The 17165-nt window shown below is 39.7% G+C and overlaps 1 long non-coding RNA gene across 1 annotated transcript; it reads right to left on the reverse strand.

The window, feature by feature from the left end:
• Nucleotides 1-442: 442 nt before the first annotated feature.
• LOC118764458 lies at nt 443-16936 on the reverse strand. Its single transcript, XR_005000268.1, has 3 exons — nt 16726-16936; nt 15022-15026; nt 443-454 (listed from the first exon to the last, which is right to left on the reverse strand). It is a non-coding gene; the product is annotated as an uncharacterized LOC118764458 (long non-coding RNA).
• Between the last annotated feature and the right edge of the window lie 229 nt (nt 16937-17165).

The raw sequence follows: 17165 nt of genomic DNA on the forward strand, positions 1-17165 counted from the left end.
TATTCCCCAAATTTCATTAATTGATACCTCCATTTTCTCTTATTTTGCATTTGTACAGCTGGCTGTGCAACTCCGTTTCACCTTCTAAATCCATCTCGTAGCTGGTGGTTTGAGGGAGATACGCCTGTTTTGCAGAGAGAACGGTTGGATATTCCAAATACTAGCTCTCTACTTGAGATCACACCTATTTCAACATCATCTGGCGCTATTCTTCCTCCATTGACGTTCCAGGGAAATTTGTCCTTTCGGCTCACAATAATGGGTGTAGGTATGCTCGTTTTCTTTAAATAGTTTGGTCTGCAACTCTGTAGCTTCGGATTCAACGCCGATACTCGGCTTTGTGGATGTCACCTATCATAGCCACGTAAAGACCAACGAGTTGTGAGTAAACATTGATTGATGGAAGCCATGTAAAAGCCCGCCAGAAGGAGCAATCCTGTCCTGAAGAGACAGACTTAATCTCACATCTGGTGTAACACCATCACCTAGCATCTGGGAGCCTTCAATTAAATTGCACACATTGTGCTAGGTCGCCAATCTTCCTACCACCAGTGGAGCAGAACCTAAAACTGATCTTAGATTGTATCCTTCTTTGTCTAAGCCAGTGGTTCGCAACCACTTTTTTTTCAACCTATGAGGCCCTTTAGTTTCTCTTTTACTCGGATGGACCCTCAAATCCATTCGATGTTTGAAAAATCATATATTATTATAATTAAATATCACTTTCAAGTTTTGGCACAAGGCCAGCAAAGGATGAAACGCAAAGTCGACCTCGGTGGAATTTGAACTCAGAGCATAAAGACAAGCAAAATACCACCAAGCATTTCACCCGGCGTGCTAAAGATTCCGCCAGCTCGCCACCTTTTTATTACTAAATATTATTAGAAATTGCATAAAAATTTTTTTTTTTATATTCTGTGTATTGTAGAAGTACAACCAATTTATTTCACATAAATTTTAAAAGCAAAATCTTACACAGATCCCTAAGGGCCATGCGGACCCAGGTTGAGAACCACTGGTCGAAGTCATAGCAAAAATAGATACCATTCAGTTTAATTATCCATTAATGTTATCCAAGAAAAACAGCGCTTCAAGCGAGATACAGCTGTCTCCATTCTCACTTCACGAGAAGAGTTATAAAAAATATGTAGGAAAAATATAACATTTAATAAATTTTATTCCATATTTTAAAATGTACTGAGTTCTTTGTCATATGACTCATCTTAGTCCTTGGGCTGAGATCCTCACGGTTATTAATATTTAAATATATGTGCGTGTGTATGTATACGTGTATGCATGTGTATCCGAAGCACACGGAAATACACACATAGTGACATACACATACATACGCACTCGCACAGGTGTGTGCACGGCTATTGTTCACGAAGAAGACGGAAAACAAAACACTGATTTGAGTCATATGTTTGTCTTACTCTCATTCTCACAGTGGTACGCATACAAAGAACAGAGCGTAATATGCTACACACACATACACACACATCACACATTTACCATACACACATTACCACGAATACAAAGTTATTGTATACATACACACTAACATAACAAATACACAACGCAGCACTAGACATACACACCCTCAAACATACACCCAGACACACTCATACCTCTACATACATTCAAACACACACTTTTAAATACACACACACACACACATTGAAGTATATTCCTACAAGTTTATACGCACACACAATCACAGGCATACATACATACATAAATAAATATACAAATACATGCAAGCATACATATATATATACATATAAACATACATACATACGTACATACATGCGCCTATACATACATACATACATACATACATACATACATACATATATACATACATACATACATACATATATATACACGCGCAGACATTCACACAGGCATAAATCAAAGAATAGATATACATGCAGACATCCAATCACACACACACATAGATTTCATATAATCACTGTTATATACAATCGCATACACACATATCACACACACACACACACACACACACACACACACACACACACGTACTTATACTCGCGCACATATAGTGCCTCAACACACCCCACCCTCTTGTGGCAAAAGAAACGCGCCACTATACACACATACACTCTCAATCTCTCTCACTCACACACACACACAAATAGACACAAGTCCACAAACGCATATATATGAAAATTATTTTAACACTCATAAATTTCATTACAAAACAGCTACACTCACACTATAATATACACCCAGCTACACTCACACATGCAAAAATATGACCCTCTTGTTGACGTGTATTCCAGTTGTTCAATCCACAAAACTATCAAACCATTTAATTATATCATAGGTGACGGTTAACATTCACTCTAGTGTTGTAAACTGTCCTAAAAAAACTCAAAGTAAATTACGTCAGAAGCCAGAAGGGACAACGGTGATATCTCATGCTTTCATGTAAGCAATCTAAGTGACAGTCTCTCAACCACATCTACATTAGATGAATTATTATTGATAGGGGCAAATAGCTCTTCTCAAGAAAGGAATTGGTTCGTAGAGTCCGAGAGAACCCACAGGAACAAAGCCACCGATTCCTGTTGGTTCTTTCTCTGCAGTTCATGAATGGTGTAGGATTATTGCTTTGCTCACATGTAACTGTATTGGCTATCATGCGTCAAAATGCAACCCACAGAATCGCCTCCTCAGTGGTGTTCGTTGCTGAATATAGTAACATTGGAGTGGCGTACCTCAGCCGCTACGAGGGGCTGCTGAAAAGTTCCTAGCTTTAAGAGTAACGTGAAAGCCGGGTTGGAAGCCTAACCTTCTGAGTTCTTTTACAGGGCTCAGAAAAAACTGAAGGACCGCTGTAATGTGTGTGAATCTGAAAGGGAAATATGTTCAATAAAATCCTAATTAGCTGATCCTCCTACATTTTCTTTTACCAAAAGCTAAGAAATTTTCAGTACCTCTTTGTATTTCTGAAATACTAAATGTATTAAGAAAATTCACTATATATATATATATGGGTACCTGTGGACGTGGCATAATTACGTTCTTTTTAAAGAAATCTTGATATGTCACTATTGTCACTTCCTATGTCTATCGCATTTTGCTTTCATTTTCTAGAACAAATTACTTTCATACTTTTTACGACAATGAGTCACCTTAGTGACTCAGTAGTGCACTGGCACGGATACACTTAATATAATTTTCGGGCACGGTCAGTGTGACGTTGTCATTGTTGTTGTTGCTGTTGTTGTTGTTATTATTTAATCCAGCGAATTGGCTTAGACATTAGAGCGCAGGAAATGAGCCGTGAGGTAATTGTTGCAGTTATCTACGCTCTAAATTTAAATTTCGCCGACATCTTCGCACTTCGTCGTTTCGGTGTCGATAAAACGAGTTACCACCTCAGAGTAGAGGTAGTAGCTTATTTTATTGGCAGAATTATTAAACCGACCGTCGGCCGAGGCGCAATGAGGTACGGTGTGTCTTCCGTGTATTTATTTATTTATTTATTTATTCATTCACTCATTCGTTCGTTTGTTTACTCTTTACTCTTTTACTTGTTTCAGTCATTTGACTGCGGCCATGCTGGAGCACCGCCTTTAGTCGAGCAAATCGACCCCGGGACTTATTCTTTTGTAAGCCCAGTACTTATTCTATCGGTCTCTTTTGCCGAACCGCTAAGTTACGGGGACGTAAACACTCCAGCATCGGTTGTCAAGCAATGCTAGGGAGACAAACACAAACACACAAACACACACTACATACATATATATATTACATATATACGACAGGCTTCTTTCAGTTTCCGTCTACCAAATCCACTCACAAGGCATTGGTCGGTCCGGGGCTATAGCAGAAGACACTTGCCCAAGGTGCCACGCAGTGGGACTGAACCCGGAACCATGTGGCTGGTTAGCAAGCTACTTACCACACAGCCACTCCTGCGCCTATTTTGTTTATTGGACACAATCGTTTACTTGGTGAACGGAGGTGTTAAAAAGTATAGAGTCGATAGCATCGCCCTTCCTACTCTGATTAAATAATATAGCTCGACCCTGGTCAAACGCACCTACAATTAAAGACATTCTAACCATGATCATCACATCTTGTTTCTGCTTTCTAATGTACCCTGGACTAGATTAACTATCCCCTCTCTTCTTTTTTTAACAGTAGTATGTGATCAAGCGGAGGCGCAATGGCCCAGTGGTTAGGGCAGCGGACTCGCGGTCGGCGGATCGCGGTTTCGATTCCCAGACCGGGCGTTGTGTGTGTTTATTGATCGAAAACACCTAAGGCTCCACGAGGCTCCGGCAGGGGGTTGGTGGCGACCCCTGTTGTACTCTTTTGCCCCAACTTTCTCTCACACTCTTTCTTCCTGTTTCTTGAGTAACGCTGCGATGGATTGGTGTCCCATTCAGCTGGAGAGAACACATGCGCCACAGAAACCGGGAAACCGGGCCCATAAATAAAAATAAATGTGATCAAGCCACTGCCTGTAGCCGGAAATGATGACTGAAAGTGTGGGCATTGTGGGAAGCGATGGTGTTGTTGCAGCTGTTATAATATTAATATATATTTCTTTACTACCCACAAGGGGCTAAACACAGAGAGGACAAACAAGGACAGACAAAGGGATTAAGTCGATTACATCGACCCCAGTGCGCAACTGGTACTTAATTTATCGACCCCGAAAGGATGAAAGGCAAAGTCGACCTCGGCGGAATTTGAACTCACAACGTAACGGCAGACGAAATACGGCCACGCATTTCGCCCGGCGTGCTAACGTTTCTGCCAGCTCGCCGTTAATAATGTTAATATATGCTGTGATGATGGCGACAATGGCGTTGTTGTGGTTACGCTTGTTATGCCCGTGATGGTGCAGTTAGTGGTGCTGTTATTGTTGTTATAGTGATTCATTGTAATTGTAATAATGATGGCAATGGTATTGTTGTTATCATTATTGCCCTTTCTGTAGTTTGCTGTGATGGTGGTTCATGTCACTCCTTAATGAAACTTTTCCCAATGAATTGGGAACCGCAATCGATACTGCACCTCATCATTTCTTTCTTCGTCTTCAACACATTTCATGGATTACTATAATGCATATAATCACAATAATTACGCGGTCATGGCAGGGTGGGGTGTCACCCCTGCCTCTACATAAACACATCCGCACACTAATGCAACAAATGTACAATGCCTCATATGCAAACACTAAACAATCGCAATCACACATACCCAGCATCTGTTTGTTTTTTAGGCAGTTCACCATGCGACGTCACTATATATTTTTGCTGGTTGAGTGACGTAGAGCAACGTGAAATGAAGTGTTTTGCGTAAGAACACATCGCATCGCCCGATCCAGGTATCGAAACGACAACCTTAAGATCACGAGTTTAACACCCCTAAACACTAAGCCACACGCCTCAACGCAGTCACACATCTGAAGTAAGATACTAATACAACCCAATCCATTCACAAAAACTGACAATCTCCATGTATATTCTTGCAATACATTCTCTTATATATGTGCGGTTATCTACATGCATATATGCAAGCAAACGCAGGAGTGTGCCTCACAGATACGCACATACATACATAAAGCCAGACTGTCTTACCTTAAACACACACACACACACACACACACCACACATATACATATATATATATATATATATATATATATGACGGGAAAGTTTACGAAAATAAACAAAAGACGAAGGCAGGTGGAGTACAAACAAACAAATGTATTAGTATAGCGCTCAGGAATAGAAATAGAACAAGTCTTTTACGTTTCGAGCCTACGCTCTTCGACAGAAAGATACACAGAAAAAAACAAGGAGAGAAAAAAATGCGTGTAAGAGCTAACGATCTATCATACATACGTACGTACGTGCATTTATGCGTGCATATACACGTGCGTATATACATTTAGATATGTATTCATACCTACACACACATGCGCACATACATGCATTGCCGAACCAACCACACGTCATACTTGCATGCAAACACAAATGAACTAGTAAACTTTAAATGACATACTCACACACACACACACAAACACACATACACACATACACATACATGCACACGCTCACAAGCACACACACACACCCTCACACGCATGTAGTAATGCACTGTCAATCTCAGCTCACCTACATATGAGAGAGTAAATGTGTTGCTATCCCACGCTGTATGATTCACTCTGGCTTTTAAGTCTGTACGAGTGTGTACCCGTTCTTCCTTCGCCCGGCAGCAGTTGCCGTCCTTGTTGCTCATGATGACGACAACGACGACGACGGCGATGATGATGATGACGATGATGATGATGATGATGATGATGACGATGACTTAAAAAATAGAATAGTTTGAACGAAATTCCATTGGTCATAAGTAAATATAAAATAGGTTAATATCAAGTGCACATCTAACTTGTGCTTCCAAATTGCTACTACTACTACTACTACTACTACTACTACTACTACTACTACTACTACTACTACTACCACCACCACCACCACCACCACCACCAACGCCACCACCACACCACCACTACTACTACTACCACCACCACCACCACTACTACTAATACTACTACTACTTCTACTACTACTACTACTACGGCTGCTGCCGCTTACTAATTGTAATAAGGATTTCTTTATTACCCTCCAGGGCTCACACAAAAACGAGGACAATGTTATAGAAAGTAGAGACGCGTTTTATGTGTAAACAAAAACAAACATGGAAAGAATAAAATTTCTACGAAGAAAAATTCCCTAAAAGCTGGGAGACCACCGAGGGCTTTTTCGTAGAAACCCCACAAAAGCCACTGTCACTCTGACCTCGAAGGCAAGTGCCCTCTCTCTGTCGTCCTTCTCCAATCTACAGGTACATGCTCAGAGCAGTCCTGTTCACTCAGACCATGCTCGGTATTCTCAGCCACTTTTCAAAGAATTTGTTGTAAAGCAGCACTTCCCCATCCATTCTCATTTTCCTTTTAAAGTGAAACATTAGGTATAAATATTAAAAATTTGATGAGGGCTCAAACAAGGGCAACGTCTGTCTCCGATTACCTTTCAATCTCGTCTACTATACGTCCACTTTTGCCAAAGTCAGCACAGATATTGACTGCCTGTTCTTCCCGGTCAAAAGAAGAACAGTCTTCGCCATGGACTCGACTGATACCAAGATCTGTTTTACATGTGGCTGCAGATTTTAGATGTAACTTCATCTGTCAGCAATATTAAAATATTGGATGAAAGCGTGCAGAAAGGATTCATCGCTTTGTCATCTCGAAGGGGTCCTGCTGATAGCACTTCTGCGTGTAGAGTTTATCACAGAGTGACTATGCCCATTGGTGACACTGCCAAGCCAAGGGTTTCTAGAAATTGCCAATAATCTGCCCCGAAAGTTCTTTCAGTGGACTTTCATCGACTTTTCTCCACCACTATTTCTCTACAGAATTCCAATGTAGGATTTCCAGCATTCGCATAGCCCGATTATTAAATGGATGTGAGTACGTAATGACTTTCCAGATATGATGTGTCCTGTCTCAGCCTTCGGCTAACTCAGGATTGTAGCTCTGTCAAAGAGACGAGCTAGAGGAAAGCTAGTTTGACAAACGGCAAACTCGCCGAAGCCAAAGAATTGCTGGATATTCTTTAGTGTAACCTCAGTGCATATCTGCGTATCACGAGCCACGACATGCTCAGACTCCTATGTAGCAAGAATTTTCTGCTTAATAGAATGGGTCCCTTTCACAAGAATTGAAACAGCAGACAATCCAGTCAGATCACAGACCGCATAAAGTTTGAGGCAGTGATAATATAGGCGTTCGCTATATCAACTTTTCTGAAATGGTTTCCTCTTAGCTCGTCACCTCGTCACAGTTCTTGACCAACAAGCCGGTCTTTCAAGTCTTTGATAACACTTAGGCTAAAATCTTAAAATATGTGTTTAGCAGGACTATGAATCAAAAATCGTTAATGTGACTTCCCTTGTTTGGGAATTTTCTCTGAATTGCTCCACGATCCAACGAACCAAGAATGTTCTGGTTCTGCTGTTAGTTGGGAGACTCATATGCCAAGAGGTCACCAAACAAGTTTGGTTATAAAAACAAAGTTCGTAGAGTAGATTATCCAAACCAGGCGATTTTCCCCTCATCTTTCCTATATTTGCGTAGCTGATATCGGAGTTTCACAACATTCCGCCTCCATTGCCATGACCCGTAATATGCGTCGAGATGGGCATTGAGGTCTATCTTGCGATACGACCCAGCACGAACTCCGAACACTCGGGCAAAAATCCGCCCACATTTCCTTTGAATTGAGTAGTGCGCCTATCCTGGTCCATTAGAGACCGAATGAAACAAGGGCCAATCTCTCCTCAAGTACGTGGTTACGATGCATTTCCTAAACGCCTCCTCAGTTTGTAACTAGTTCTGCCTCTAACTTTTTTCTCAATCGCTACTTCCCTACAAGACCTTCTCGATTCTACTCTAATCGCCCTTTTTAGGGCGAACCTTCATTTGTTGCCGACTGTTACCCTTGCCAACACTCGTTTAACTAATTCTCTACTCAGGTCTCCGTAAGCTTAGGGTGGAGGCAACGACCTGTTTGATTTCCAGTTACCAACGGTAGCTGCACAGATCACAAACTTGTGGTTTGTATAGCTGACAACTTCGAATTGTAGTCAACCTACGCTATCACTGTTTACTGGCTTAAAAAACACCCTGTCTAAATGCAATCTGAATGACCCGATACAGTCTGTTCATGTTCATGCTGTCACTCTCGGAGAAATTCAGTCGGTACCTGGCAGTTGGAACCATCTGAACAGGTTTGCAAGCATTTGCACCCACTCTTCTACTATGCAAAACATACACTGGCTCACTTTGCATTCAAGATGGCGTTCCAATCACTCACTAGTTCATCAGATGTCAATACTATTCTCCTGTAGTAAGTTTTCAAAATGCTGTAACTCATTAAGTACCTGGTTCATATCTTTAGTTTTACTTTGCAGCTTATTTCTTTACATGATCTGAAGCCCTTGATCAAACGCAGACCAAGGTTGAGCACTTGGCAGCTGTAGTGTTGCTTAGTGCTCTCAATCAGCCAGCAGTTGGTAATATCACCGAAGCATTAACACTTGCAGTATATAAGGAGTTAGTTGAGAATATGAGTGTCTTTGAATTTAATGACACTAAAATGAGCAACGTTCTCATGAGGGCTTTTATATCGAAGATGATGGGTAATTTTGAAACCTTCTTGATCTCACAGTGCTGCTACCTTGGATTATTATCAGTTGGAAATAAATTCTAGGGGTAGGGTAATGTCGTCGGTCTGACATACTCGAAAAGCAAGGAAAGCGACAATTGTGCTCTCCTTTCGTTCGTTCAATATGTACGTGAAATGACGTTGGGCAGTGGTTGATACAAAACGGCTTTGGTATCATTGAGTTTATTGTGAAGATTGCACCTCAGCTTTCTTAGGAGTGGTTGTGTGGTAATTAGCTTGTTTATGAACCACATGGTTCCGGGTTCAGTCCCACTGTGTGGCACCTTAGGCAAGTGTCTTCTTCTATAGCCTCGGGCCGACCAAAGCCTTGTGAGTGGATTTGGTTGACGGAAACTGAAAGAAGACCGTCGTATATATATATATATATAATATATATATATATATATATATATATATATATACATGTATGTATGTGTATATGTTTGTGTGTCTTTGTCCCCCCAACATCGCTTGACAATCGATGCTGGTGTGTTTACGTCCCCGTAACTTAGCGGTTCGGCAAAAGAGATCGATAGAATAAGTACTAGGCTTACAAAGAACAAGTCCTGAGGTCGATTTGCTCGACTAAAGGCGGTGCTCCAGCATGGCCACAGTCGAATGACTGAAACAAGTAAAGAGTAAAGAGTAATTATGAGAAAATAGGTAGATGCTTGAAAGAGCTGAGGACAGAATTTTTCATTTTCACCGGAAACCTCATAAACTACGTCAAGTACCACTTAGCACAAACTATCACAAGTGGCTTAGGTGAGTGGACCGACCCTTTAATTTCGATTAAGGGTCGTGTTAAAAATCCCCTGATGATGGTTTCTTAGTTCCATGATGTTTCCCGAGTTGCAATCCTATAGTTTTGTATGTGTGTGTTTATGTACATGTATGCATACAAACATACATACAGACAGACAGACATGCATGCATGCATGCATACATACATACATACGTACATACGTACATACGTACATACATACATACATACATACATACATACATACTTACATACATACATACATGCATGTAGACATATCTAAACATAACACTTTGAGTGCTATGCGTTTGAAATCCAGGTACAGGAGATTGCTAAAGAGTACCCGGAGAACAAGAGAGACGCTCTTGTAATCCCAAGGTGCAACCGCATGTGTAGCCTATGTCATGTTTCAGTGGAAGACATCATGCATGTGAGTAGCAGCTATCCTAAAATGCCGTCATGGTACTACCTTCCGATGCGGCACGATTTTGTTGCAAAAACAATTTAGAATGCTATCCGCAAACAAGATTGTCCTGAAATAAACTTAGAAAATCCCTCTATTATGGAAAACATTCATAAACACCAACTCAAGGAATACTGGTAGACTAGTTCCATCAAATCTTCTGTCAAATGTAAACATTACAGACCGGATATTGTTGTTTGGGACAGAGGGGCAAAGGTATGTACTGTCATAGAGGTCAGCTGCCCTGCAGATATAAATATCTCTGAAAATCAAAGAAAAACAGAATATCTATGAACAGCTGCATCGAAACCTTCAGCTGCTATATCCAGATTATGAATTCATATTCATACCAATAATAATTGGGGCACTAGGTTTTGTTAGTAAATACTTAAAGGAGAATCTGGATAAACTGGGATTTTCAGAAAGAGAAATCGACCGGCTAATTCGTACATTACAAGTGCAATCTGTGAGTGGAACAGTAAAAATATGCTAGACTTTCTTCAAGTTCTAAATGTGAATTTGTCTGTGTTAACTACATCCCAAAGATGTAGCCTTGTACTTTTTTTGGAAACTGACTTCTTCCTTAGTGGAAGATTTATAATAATTAAAAAATAGAAGAGCCATACATACATACATTCATACATACATACATACATACATACATACATACATACATACATACATACACACATGCATGCATGCATGCATAGATACATATATACATACATACATACATGCATGCATACATACAAACATACATACATACATACATACATACATACATACATACATACATACATACATGTGTGTGTATACCTGAATGTATACATACAAGCATACATATATACAAACACAGACATACATATATACACATATGCATATATATGTTCCGATATATGTATGCAGGAGTTTGATTACATTATGTACATGCATGAATAATTTTTTTAATTTAGTTTGAACATTGGAATTATGTCATTTAAACTTCGATGATTTTCGTAGATGGGTAAATGTTTTGTCTCCGCTCTGTATTGAAATATTTTGCATTAATGTTACCTTGTAGCAACATCATTACAAACATCATTATAGCATATTTTACATGCACGGCCATAATTTAATCACGAGCGGGAATGATTTCAAAGAACCAATTCGAACGACTTTGAAGCGAAATCTATCTCCTTGCATTGTCTTTCTCATGATATTTTTTTATCGTTCTTCTTCTCCTTCGTTCTTTTTCTACGTTTTTTTTTTCATTTCTTTTCATTTGTATCAGCGTTTTATTTAAGAATCCGTTAACAATTGTTTATATACAATAGAACTACCCTACTTAACAAAATGCTAACAATGTTTGTTTTTGTTTGAGAAAAATTCAAATGTTTCCTAACGACACCCATACATAATGTTTACTAATGTTTCTAGTGTCTTTGTCTATCTTTTTTGACTAATGAAACATCAAAGTCTATTCTTTAACTACTAAAGATTAATTGGAACAGATTTCATTCAGTCCCAGCCGATGTTATCAGACATATTGTGATGATAATTGACTTATTTCTAACTTTTAGTTTCTCACATTAACACATAGACAAATGGGTTGGGCGTAAAACGTACAACCATCTGGATCGACACCTGTATATTACTGTTACTCTGTTTTATCGAGTAATAAATGTAAGTCAAGGTGAGTTCATCGCCCATCAGAATTAAATTCAGAAACTGAAGATCTTAATGTCCGTTTCAAGCTGTATTATAGATCTTAGAAGGTTCCATTAGCACATCAGTTGTATTTATGAGATTTGGTTGCTTGCTCTTTCTCTCCTCGCTCACTTCTTTCCTAACGCTGTTATTTGGTCCACTACAGCCCTCCCACAGTGCAATAGAGTCCATTTCGTCAGACAAAGAAGACTCTCGCCTGTGCTTGGCTGACATTTTATCGATCGACTTCGAAAGAAAAAAACGCAAAGTGGACATTAGCTCACAGAGTGTAGAATGCCACAGCATATACTGCAACACAGTAACGACTCTATTAATTCGCCATCTTACAGTTTCTTATTTCTTTGTTGCCCACAAGGGGCTAAACATAGAGGGGACAAACAAGGACAGACAAACGGATTAAGTCGATTAGATCGACCCCAGTGCGTAACTGGTACTTAATTTATCGACCCCGAAAGGATGAAAGGCAAAGTTGACCTCGGCGGAATTTGAACTCACAACGTAAAGGCAGACGAAATACCGCCAAGCATATCGCCCGGTGTGCTAACGTTTCTGCCAACTCGCCGCCTTTCTAGGTTTTGTTAGTAAATACTAGGTTAGATCTTACAGTTTCTGTCATACTTCAGTCTTTTTTCTTGCTGTTGCCTTATTTTTAAAAGTAAATAACGCATTATTACTTCAGAACACACACGACATAATTTATCGCTATTTATCCCCGGTAATTATTTCTATCGACTTTGGAGGCAATATGAGTGGTAAAAGCAAATTCTGATAAAATTTCATCCCGAACATAAATATACGTGACTAAATATAAGAGACGTGTTGAAAATAAGAATGCACACTAGATCGTAAATAAATACTAGAAGGTCTTTAATCTGCTGATCTATCGTTTACATCACTCTACCAATCAGGTGATAATAATCTTTCTAAAACATGTAGAAAGCCACATCTTTTGCAAAAGATACATACTTCTATTTCTACCACTTCATCCACCTATCTCTGCCCACAATTCTGGGAGGTTCATGTGAACATCCGCCATAGGGTTCTATCAGATGTAGCCGTGATTAGACTTTCCGGTTGAATTCCCAAGCGTGATCAACTGAGATTATGGATATTATCCGACCATCTTATTCTTGGTCTACTTCTAGAAACTGCAGTCCGTGCGTATCACTTAGGTTGACGAGAGAAGGATGACCTCCCTTTGCAAATACTTTAGGGCACAGAAAGTGTGCCTAAAGCCAGCTGGAGGAGAGGTTCTCCTAGGGCTACAAGCTACAGTAACACCCACCTTTATTGGTCAGCCATATTGAGATGGCAAATATACCTAACATTGTCGTGCAGTTACTGTTTATACCTCGTTCAGAGATTTATTATTGCTTGTATATAGTTTTTCGAGATCAGTGACGAAAAGTTACTGGAAAAATTATATAAGTATTTGCATTGGAACCCCTTTCATCGAAAACCAGTGATTGTCGTACGCTGATGACAGGTCAATACCTAGAAACTGCAGTCCGTGCGTATCACTTAGGTTGACGAGGGAAGGATGACCTCCCTTTGCAAATACCTTAGAGCACAGAAAGTGTGCCTCAAGCCAGCTGGAGACGATGTTCTCCTGGGGCTACAAGCTACAGTGACACCCACCCTTAGTGGTTAGCCATATTGAATGGCAAATATACCTCACATATTTGGTTATTATTCTACCATAAATGCCCAAGGACATTATTTGTTCATATGAGGCTTCTATTCATGTTTTCAACAGTTTAATTTTCAATATTTCCTAAAAGATCCATTAAGTTCAAAATATTTCAGTTTTTTTATGTCTATATATCTGATAACTGAAACGATAGAAATTCAATGGAATTGTATAAAATATATCTGGCTTTTCAGAATAACTTTATTTTTTCCTAGGTGAAATATTTTATTTCCATATTACCGCCCATAGTCCCTTATTACAGGCGGGCGGTTATTTAAGCCAAAAAAATAGTTTTTAAAATAGAATTTTCCGTTTAACAGTCCTGGGCGGATTTTCGGAAAACCCCGGTAAGTCGATTACATAGACCTCAGTGCTCAACAGGTAATAAATTTATCGACCGCGAAAGGATGAAAGGCAAAGTCGACCTCGACGGAATTTGAAATCAGAATGTAAAAGACGGACGAAATGCCGCAAAGCGTTTTGCCCGGCGCGGTAACGATTCTGCCAGCTCGCCGCCTTACTTTATTTTCGAAATATGAATGAAATATTTTACACAGCAGCAGTTTTACCATCAGCCTATCCACTGTGAGAAACCCTGCTCCATTTAGTCGCCATTCTCCATTTTAGTGCGAGTTTTAGTAAAAGAAGAAACCTCAACGCGGTTAAGCATAGCGCTAGCAATAAGCGATAAATCTCCCTCAACTAACGCATCTAGATTTCATAAAAAGGGATACGTTTACAATTTACTCTTAGATAAAGTATGCCAAAATAGAAAGTGTTGGCCATGACTAAAACACTTTGATCAAATTATGGGAAAGGTCTAACCGAAACATAAGCAAGTGTACTGTAATCAAGTTGTTTATAGTGACAAAATATTCATAGATTCAACAGCTAGGTGGACATATTTTCCATGCTCACATTTATATACATACATACATACATACATACATACATACATATATATATATATATATATATATATATATATATATATATATATATATATATAATATATATATATATATATATAAATACATATATATATATATATATATATAATATATATATATATATATATGTATATGTATGTATGTAAGGTTCAAATGAAACAGAGAACGGACACTGAAATAATTATTATAAAGCTTTATAATAAAACTGAAATATCCATATATCCAACCAATTTCATGACTTTGTAATTAACATTAACGATGTTATAATTTAATAGTTTCATAACTATGCGTTTTTGATGAAGTTACAATTTCCAGAACAGATGTTATTGACAGTGACATGAGAGATAAATGAGATATCAAACGGTTTTGAATTAATACTAGTGGATGCAAATTAATTAAATGATTAATTATGTATATTCAAGCGTGATCGATAGTTTTCAATAAGCGTCGTATATTCGTTATATTGCCGTCAAATTTTAGCACAAAGCCAGCAATTTCAGGGGTGGCATAAGTCGATTACATCGACCCCAGTATTTTCAATTGTTACATATTTTATCAACCCCGCAGGATGAAAGGCAAAGTCGCCCTCGGCAGAATTTGAACTCAGAGTATAAAGATGGACGACATACCGCTAAGCATTTTACCCGGCGTGCTAACGATTTCACCAGCTCATCAGCTCTTTATAGTATACTCTTACTTAAGCTGGGGGAATCGTTAGCGCGTAGCACAAAACAAAGAGAAATGCTTAGCGGCATTTCTTTTGTCTTTAAGTTCTGAGTTCAAAGTCTGCTGCGCCTGACTTTACTTTTCGTCCTTCCGGGATCGATAAAATAGGAACCAGTTCAGCACTGACTTTCCCATCCTTGAAACTTGCTGGCCTTATACCAAAATAAGAAAGGATATTACCTTCTTAAGGCGGCGAGCTGGCAGAAACGTTAGCACGCCGGGCGAAATGCTTAGCGGTATTGCGTCTGTCGTTGCGTTCTGAGTTCAAATTCCGCCGAGGTCGACTTTGCCTTTCATCCTTTCGGGGTCGATAAATTAAGAACCAGTTACGCACTGTGGTTGATGTAATCGACTTAATACCTATGTCTGTCCTTGTTTGTCCCCTCTGTGTTTAGCCCCTTGTGGGTAATAAAGAAATAGGTATTTCGTCTGCCGCTACGTTCTGAGTTCAAATTCCGCCGAGGTCGACTTTGCCTTTCATCCTTTCGGGGTCGATAAATTAAGAACCAGTTACGCACTGTGGTCGATGTAATCGACTTAATACCTATGTCTGTCCTTGTTTGTCCCCTCTGTGTTTAGCCCCTTGTGGGTAATAAAGAAATAGGTATTGCGTCTGTCGTTGCGTTCTGAGTTCAAATTCCGCCGAGGTCGACTTTGCCTTTCATCCTTTCGGGGTCGATAAATTAAGTACCAGTTACGCAATGGGGTTGATGTAATCGACTTAATCCGTTTGTCTGTCCTTGTTTGTCCTCTCTATCTTTAGCCCCTTGTGGGCAATAAAGAAACGGGTATATGTATTTATCGAAGGCGGCGAGCTGGCAGAAACGTTAGCACGCCTGGCGAAATGCTTAGCGGTATTTCGTCTGTCGTTACGTTGTGAGTTCAAATTCCGCCGAGGTCGACTTTGCCTTTCATCCTTTCGGGGTCGATAAATTAAGAACCAGTTACGCACTGTGGTCGATGTAATCGACTTAATACCTATGTCTGTCCTTGTTTGTCCCCTCTGTGTTTAGCCCCTTGTGGGTAATAAAGAAACGGGTATATGTATTTATCGTCCATTAAGTTATTTGTCTGTAGCTGAGCAATTGCGTTCACTCTCCATGCAGTATCATTCAGGAAAATTTACCCTATATATATATAAAGACTCCCTTCGGTCATGAATGACCGTGGGATTACACCTAGAAAGTTCCTCTCCGAGGCACAAGTCTGGGTAAAGTTGTTTATGGATAAGCAGCAGTTGCTCATGCTTATAATCTCCCCTCTCCATGCCACAGATGTTATTCAAGAGAAAGGCAAAGGCTGATACAGCTTGGCACCTGTGACGTCGCAACCCATTTCTACAGCTGAGTGAACTGGAGCAACGTGAAATAAGGTGTCTTGTTCAAGAGCACAATACACAGCCCGGACCGGGAATCGAACTCATGACTGCCTCATGATTGTGAGCCCGACGCTCTAACCACTGAGCCATACTCTTTTACTCTTTTACTTGTTTCAGTCATTTGACTGCGGCCATGCTGAAGCACCGCCTTTAGTCGAGCAAATTGACCCCAGGAATTATTCTTTGTAAGCCTAGTACTTATTCTAT

This window comes from Octopus sinensis, linkage group LG8 (genome assembly GCF_006345805.1).
Source record: "Octopus sinensis linkage group LG8, ASM634580v1, whole genome shotgun sequence".
NCBI classification, from domain to species: Eukaryota; Metazoa; Mollusca; class Cephalopoda; order Octopoda; family Octopodidae; genus Octopus; species Octopus sinensis.